This window comes from Talpa occidentalis, unplaced genomic scaffold, assembly GCF_014898055.3.
Source record: "Talpa occidentalis isolate TD23 unplaced genomic scaffold, MPIMG_talOcc4v2.1 talOcc4.13, whole genome shotgun sequence".
NCBI classification, from domain to species: domain Eukaryota; kingdom Metazoa; phylum Chordata; class Mammalia; order Eulipotyphla; family Talpidae; genus Talpa; species Talpa occidentalis.
Window position 1 is genome coordinate 40,076,785 of NW_023601322.1, and position 6,113 is coordinate 40,082,897.

Below are 6,113 nucleotides of genomic sequence, written 5' to 3' on the forward strand. Positions count from 1 at the left end.
CCCGCTCTGGCTCTGGTGAATTCTCTCATCCTCCTGCGCTTCTGACTGTACCCAGTGCTTGTATGAAAAAAAAAAAGAATGAGTGTCATGAAATGCATATAAAATTCTTTTTTTTAAGATTTATTTATTTATACAAGAACCGGGTACAGGCTAGATGCACGGGAGGGTGAGAGGACTCACCAGAGACAGAGTGGGGAGCAGAACAGGCAGACTGACTGAAATACACCGCTGAGGGGAGCAGCAGGTGAGGCAGGAGAGGTCTGCCGCGCCATGTGGGTTTCTCGCCAACCAGCCAGGATCAAACCTGCGCTACAGAGGCTGCAGACGGCTTCACAGTGTGGTGCTCAACCGCCTATGCCACCAGGGAGGCCCTGAAATGCATATAAAATTCTTAGATTAAAGTTGTTCCCCTTTGAGCTATACTTATATCAGATAAAACAGATTTCAAACTCAAAAAGATAAAAAGAGACCCCAATGGTCACTACATTATGATCAAGGGGACAATACTTCAAGAAGAAATAACACTCATTAACATATACTCACCAAACGAAGGAGCACCAAAATATATCAGACAACTGTTGTCTTCTCTGAAAACAGACATCAGAGAAAACACATACGTAGTGGGAGACTTCAACACACCACTATCAACAATGGATAGATCAACAAGACAAAAAATAAGTAAAGAAACCAAAGCTCTAAATAAGGACCTAGAGCAATTGGGCTTAACAGACATCTATAGAACACTAAACCCCAAAAAAACGGAGTACACATTTTTCTCAAGCGCACACGGATCATTCTCCAGGATCGATCACATACTGGGGCACAAGACAAACATCAACAGATACACCAAGATTGAAATCATACCAACCATCTTTTCTGACCATGAAGGCATCAAACTAGAACTAAACCATAAAAAGAAGGCAAGGAACTTTCCTACCTCATGGAGATTAAAAACCACACTACTGGAAGACCACTGGACTAATGAGGAGATCAAAGAAGAAATTAAAAAATTTTTTGAATTGAACGACAAGGAGGACACCAATATCCTAAATGTATGGGATGCAGCAAAAGCAGTAATAAGAGGAAAATATATAGCAATAGAAGCTCACATCAAGAAACAAGAAAGAACTCAAAGAAACAACCTAATCTCGAAGCTCAAAGATCTAGAAAAAGAACAACAAAAAAACCCCAAAACCAGTAGAAGAAAAGAAATAATAAAAACCAAAGCAGAAATAAATGAAATTGAAACTAAAAAAACAATCCAAAAGATCAATGAAACCAAGAGCTGGTTCTTTGAAAAAATCAATAAAATAGACAAACCCCTAGCCAGGCTCACAAAGGAAAAAAGGGAGAAAGCACAAATAAACAGGATCATCAATGAAAGAGGAGAAATCACAACGGACACAGCAGAAATCAAAAGAATAATCAGTAACTACTATGAACAGTTATATGGAAATAAGTTTAATAATCTAGAGGAGATGGACAAATTCCTACAACTCTACAATCACCCAAAGCTAGATAAAGAAGAAATAGAACACCTAAACAGACCAATTACAATTAGCGAAATTGAAATGGTAATCAAAAACCTCCCCAAAAACAAAAGCCCAGGACCTGATGGATTTACAAATGAATTCTACCAAACATTCAGAGACGAATTAGTGCCTATCCTTCACAAACTCTTCCAAAAAATTGAGAAGGAAGGGACAATACCAAACACGTTCTATGAAGCCAACATTACACTAATACCAAAACCGAACAAGGACAACACTAAAAAGGAAAACTATAGGCCAATCTCCCTAATGAACACTGATGCAAAAATCCTCAATAAAATTTTAGCCATCAGAATCCAACAATGTATCCATAAGATAATTCACCACGACCAAGTAGGATTCATTCCAGGGGCACAAGGATGGTTTAACATCCGAAAATCAATCAACGTTATCCAACACATCAACAAAAAGAAATATAAAAACCATATGATAATATCAATAGATGCTGAGAAAGCTTTCGACAAAGTGCAACACCCATTCATGATAAAATCCCTTGAAATTCTTGGGATACAAGGAACATACCTCAACATCATAAAGGCCATCTATGACAAGCCAACAGCCAGCATCATTCTCAATGGTGAAAAGCTGAAAGCAATTCCATTAAGATCTGGAACAAGACAAGGATGTCCACTCTCACCACTGCTTTTCAATATAATACTGGAAGTCCTAGCCAGGGCAATAAGACAAGAGAAAGACATCCAAGGAATCCAAATAGGAAAAGAAGAAGTCAAACTATCACTATTTGCAGACGATATGATATTATACATAGAGAACCCCAAAAACTCCACAGAAAAGCTAATTCAACTCATCAATCAGTTCAGTAAAGTGGCAGGATACAAAATCAACATGCAAAAGTCAGTAGCCTTCCTATACACAAACAATAAATCTGAAGAAGAAGAAATCAAAAAAACCATCCCTTTTGTTATTGAAACAAAAAAAATCAAATATTTGGGAATAAATCTAACAAAAGAGATAAAGGATCTATACAAAGAAAACTATAAAACACTGTTAAAAGAAATAGAAGAAGACACAAAGAAATGGAGAGACATCCCCTGCTCGTGGATTGGAAGAATAAACATTATTAAAATGGCCATCCTTCCAAAAGCAATATACAGATTCAATGCTATTCCAATCAAAATTTCAATGTCATTCTTCAAAGAAATAGAACAATTATTGATGAAATTCATATGGAATCACAAAAAACCCCGAATAGCCAAAGCTCTCCTGAAAAAAAAAGAAGGGAATGGAGGCATTACACTCCCAGACTTCAAACTATACTACAAAGCCATAATCATCAAAACTGCATGGTATTGGAACAAGAACAGACATACAGACCAATGGAATCGAATAGAAAATCCAGAAATAAACCCACAGATTTATGGTCAACTAATCTTTGACAAAGGAGCAAAGACTATGCATTGGAGCAAAGAAAGTTTGTTCAATAAATGGTGCTGGGAAAACTGGGTCGCTACATGCAAAAGAATGAAGCTTGACCACTACCTCACACCATACACAAAAATCAACTCAAAATGGATTAAAGAACTAGACATAAGACCTGAAACCATAAAATATATAGAAGGAAATATAGGCTAAACACTACGTGATCTGCACATCAAAGACATCTTTACAGACACATCACCCAAAGCAGTGATAGTGAAGGCAAAGATAAACAGCTGGGACTACATCAAATTAAAGAGCTTCTGCACAGCAAAAGAGACAATAACAAAAACAAAGAGAAACCCCACCAACTGGGAGAACATTTTTGCACCCAACACTAATGATAAAGGACTGATCACAAAAATCTGCAAAGAGCTGATGAGACTCAGCAACAACAAAGAAAATAATCCAGTCAAAAAATGGGCAGAAGAGCTAAAAAGAAACTTCTCTGAAGAGGAAATGCAAATGGCCAACAGGCATATGAAAAAATGTTCAACATCACTTGCCATCAGGGAAATGCAAATCAAAACTACCATGAGATACCATCTTACACCAGTGAGAATGGCACATATTAAAAAAACTAGCAACAACAAATGCTGGCGAGGGTGTGGAGAAAAGGAACTCTTCTGCACTGTTGGTGGGAGTGCAAACTGGTCCAACCACTGTGGAGAGCTGTGTGGAGATTTCTGGACCTACTAAACATAGAGCTTCCATATGATCCAGCAATTCCACTCCTAGGTATTTACCCAAAGGACACAGAAACATCAATTCCAAAGAACACCTGCACCCCTATGTTTATAGCAGCACTGTTTACAATAGCTAAGCTTTGGAAACAACCCAAATGCCCAAAAATAGATGACTGGATCAAGAAGATGTGGTACATATATACCATGGAATATTACTCAGCATTCAAAAAAGATAAACACATGCAATTTGCAGCAACATGGATGGCGCTGGAAGGGATCATGCTCAGCGAAATAAGCCAAAAAGAAAAAGAAAAATACCGGATGGTCTCACTCATAGCAGGAATCTAGAAAACTTAAATAAGGGACCAGGAAAATGAATAACTATAAGAAAGTGAAAATCAAAATCAACAAAAAACTATGAACCAGAGACACTTTTAGGGGGGCGGGGGCGGGAGGGGAGGGATTGGGGTCAGAATGGGGGGCTGCAATTGTATGGGGAATATAACAATAAAATTTATAAAAAAAAAAAAAAATAAAGTTGTTCCCCTTTGTTTGCCCCTTTGTTGGTCCCCTTCATTAATTAGAGGGCCCCACCAAACATGAGTCTGTTAGATTGTTATGGGTTTATTTTAATAACAGCACAGCGCCATATCAAAAATACTGAGTATTGCTCATCTAAAAGAAAAAAGACAGAAAAGGAAGCTCCTTTTATTTAAGCTTGCTATCCCTCTGACAGATCTCTGTTCGGGGCTCACAGTGAGAATATATCAAACGACACCAGGGCCTTTCTCTTCCTTGTGTGGAAGTAGCAGCATGCACAGTGGCTGGAGAAGCAGCGGAAACAGACATGGGGGTAGGTGTGAGGGGCAAAGGCGTGGGGGTAGCAGGGTGTCTAGGAGGCAGCTGTGAGAGGTAAGGGAACCTACAGAGATGGTGGCCTCCCGGTGCCCAGCAGGAGGCAAGAAGGGAGAAATGGCAACCACAGAGGCAGCCATCCCAGATGGCGGCTGGAGTAATAAGGAGATGATTGACACAGATGAGGGGGGTGAGCAAATAAAAAGGTTGAGGATCATAGGAGCCCATTGCTTATCCTCAGAGGAGGAATTTACAAATACCAAAAGGGAGAAGACCCAAACGAACATTGATGTGTCACATTAAAACCAGATGTATCATTTTATAACACATTTGCAGAAACAGATATTGGTGTATTGTGTGTCTATATGTCTGTGATTGAACCAGATCCTGGGTTTCTAAACAATGTACTGAACTAAAAAGAAGCAGAGAGGTCCCTGGAGAAATGGCTGATTCTGAGACTGAGACAGTGATAAAGGCTAAGAGAATGATGGAGACATAATAGGAGTCAGTTTGAAGAAGTTTCTGCTGCTGAGATACACATCTCTTAGCAGAGTAACAAAAAACTCATTAAGTAATAGGAATTCATGCATCCATTCACATATATATTCTATGTACTTACATATAGATTGAATATATATGACAAAGAAATAAATGGAGAAGGGAACGTACTGCTTACAGAAGAATAGTAGCAGGTAGAAGGAATGATGAAAATAGAAAACCATCATTTGACACCTGTCATAGTGGTGGCTGATTCAGAAAGGAGTAGTCAGGTTGGTGGGACACAATATTGATTTGACCTTCTTACAAAATCCTTATCAGCTATAGAAGAAACTGGAAAATATAAAGTGGAAAAACAAGGTGATGGAGGCTAATCATCCAGTGGTGAAACGGCTGGCAACAACTAGGGAATACCTGCCAAGAACGCATGGCCATGGCCGGAATCTGGATATGAGGAGATTATCAGAGAAACTCAGGGGTGGGTCACCCTCAGGCAGAAGACCAGGACTCTTTCAAATCAAGGTCCTGAAAAATAGGAAAGGACATTCCAGTTCAAAAGAGATTGCAGAGACTTGACCAAATACAACATATGCTCCTGGATGAGTGAGAAAGAAGAGCTATTGTTGGGTCAGTTGGCAAATGGCAAATGGCAAATGGCAGTTGGAAAATGGAGTCTGTGAAAGAACTGATAATGCATGGAACTGCCTGGAGGGTTGCCTCATGGCTGTGTAGGAGAGGATCCTTGCTTTGGGGAAATCCGCACTGGAATAATTAGGGGTGACAGAGCAACAGTTCTGCAATTTTTTCCACATGTGGTTTGAAAAAGTCTATAAATTATTTATATATGTATAATATATATAATTAAAGTACATATATGAAGAGAGAGTCTGCAAATATTAACAAGTGAGGAATCTTGATGAAAGGGATATAAGGTCTCTTTGTGCTGTTCTTATAACTGCAGCACTTATTTAAAAATAATTTATTTAGGGCCTCCCTGGTGGCGCAAAGGGTTAAGCACTGCACTATGAAGCAGTCCTGCAGCCTCTGCAGCATGAGTTCAATACCCAGCCGGCCAGGGAGCAGCCCA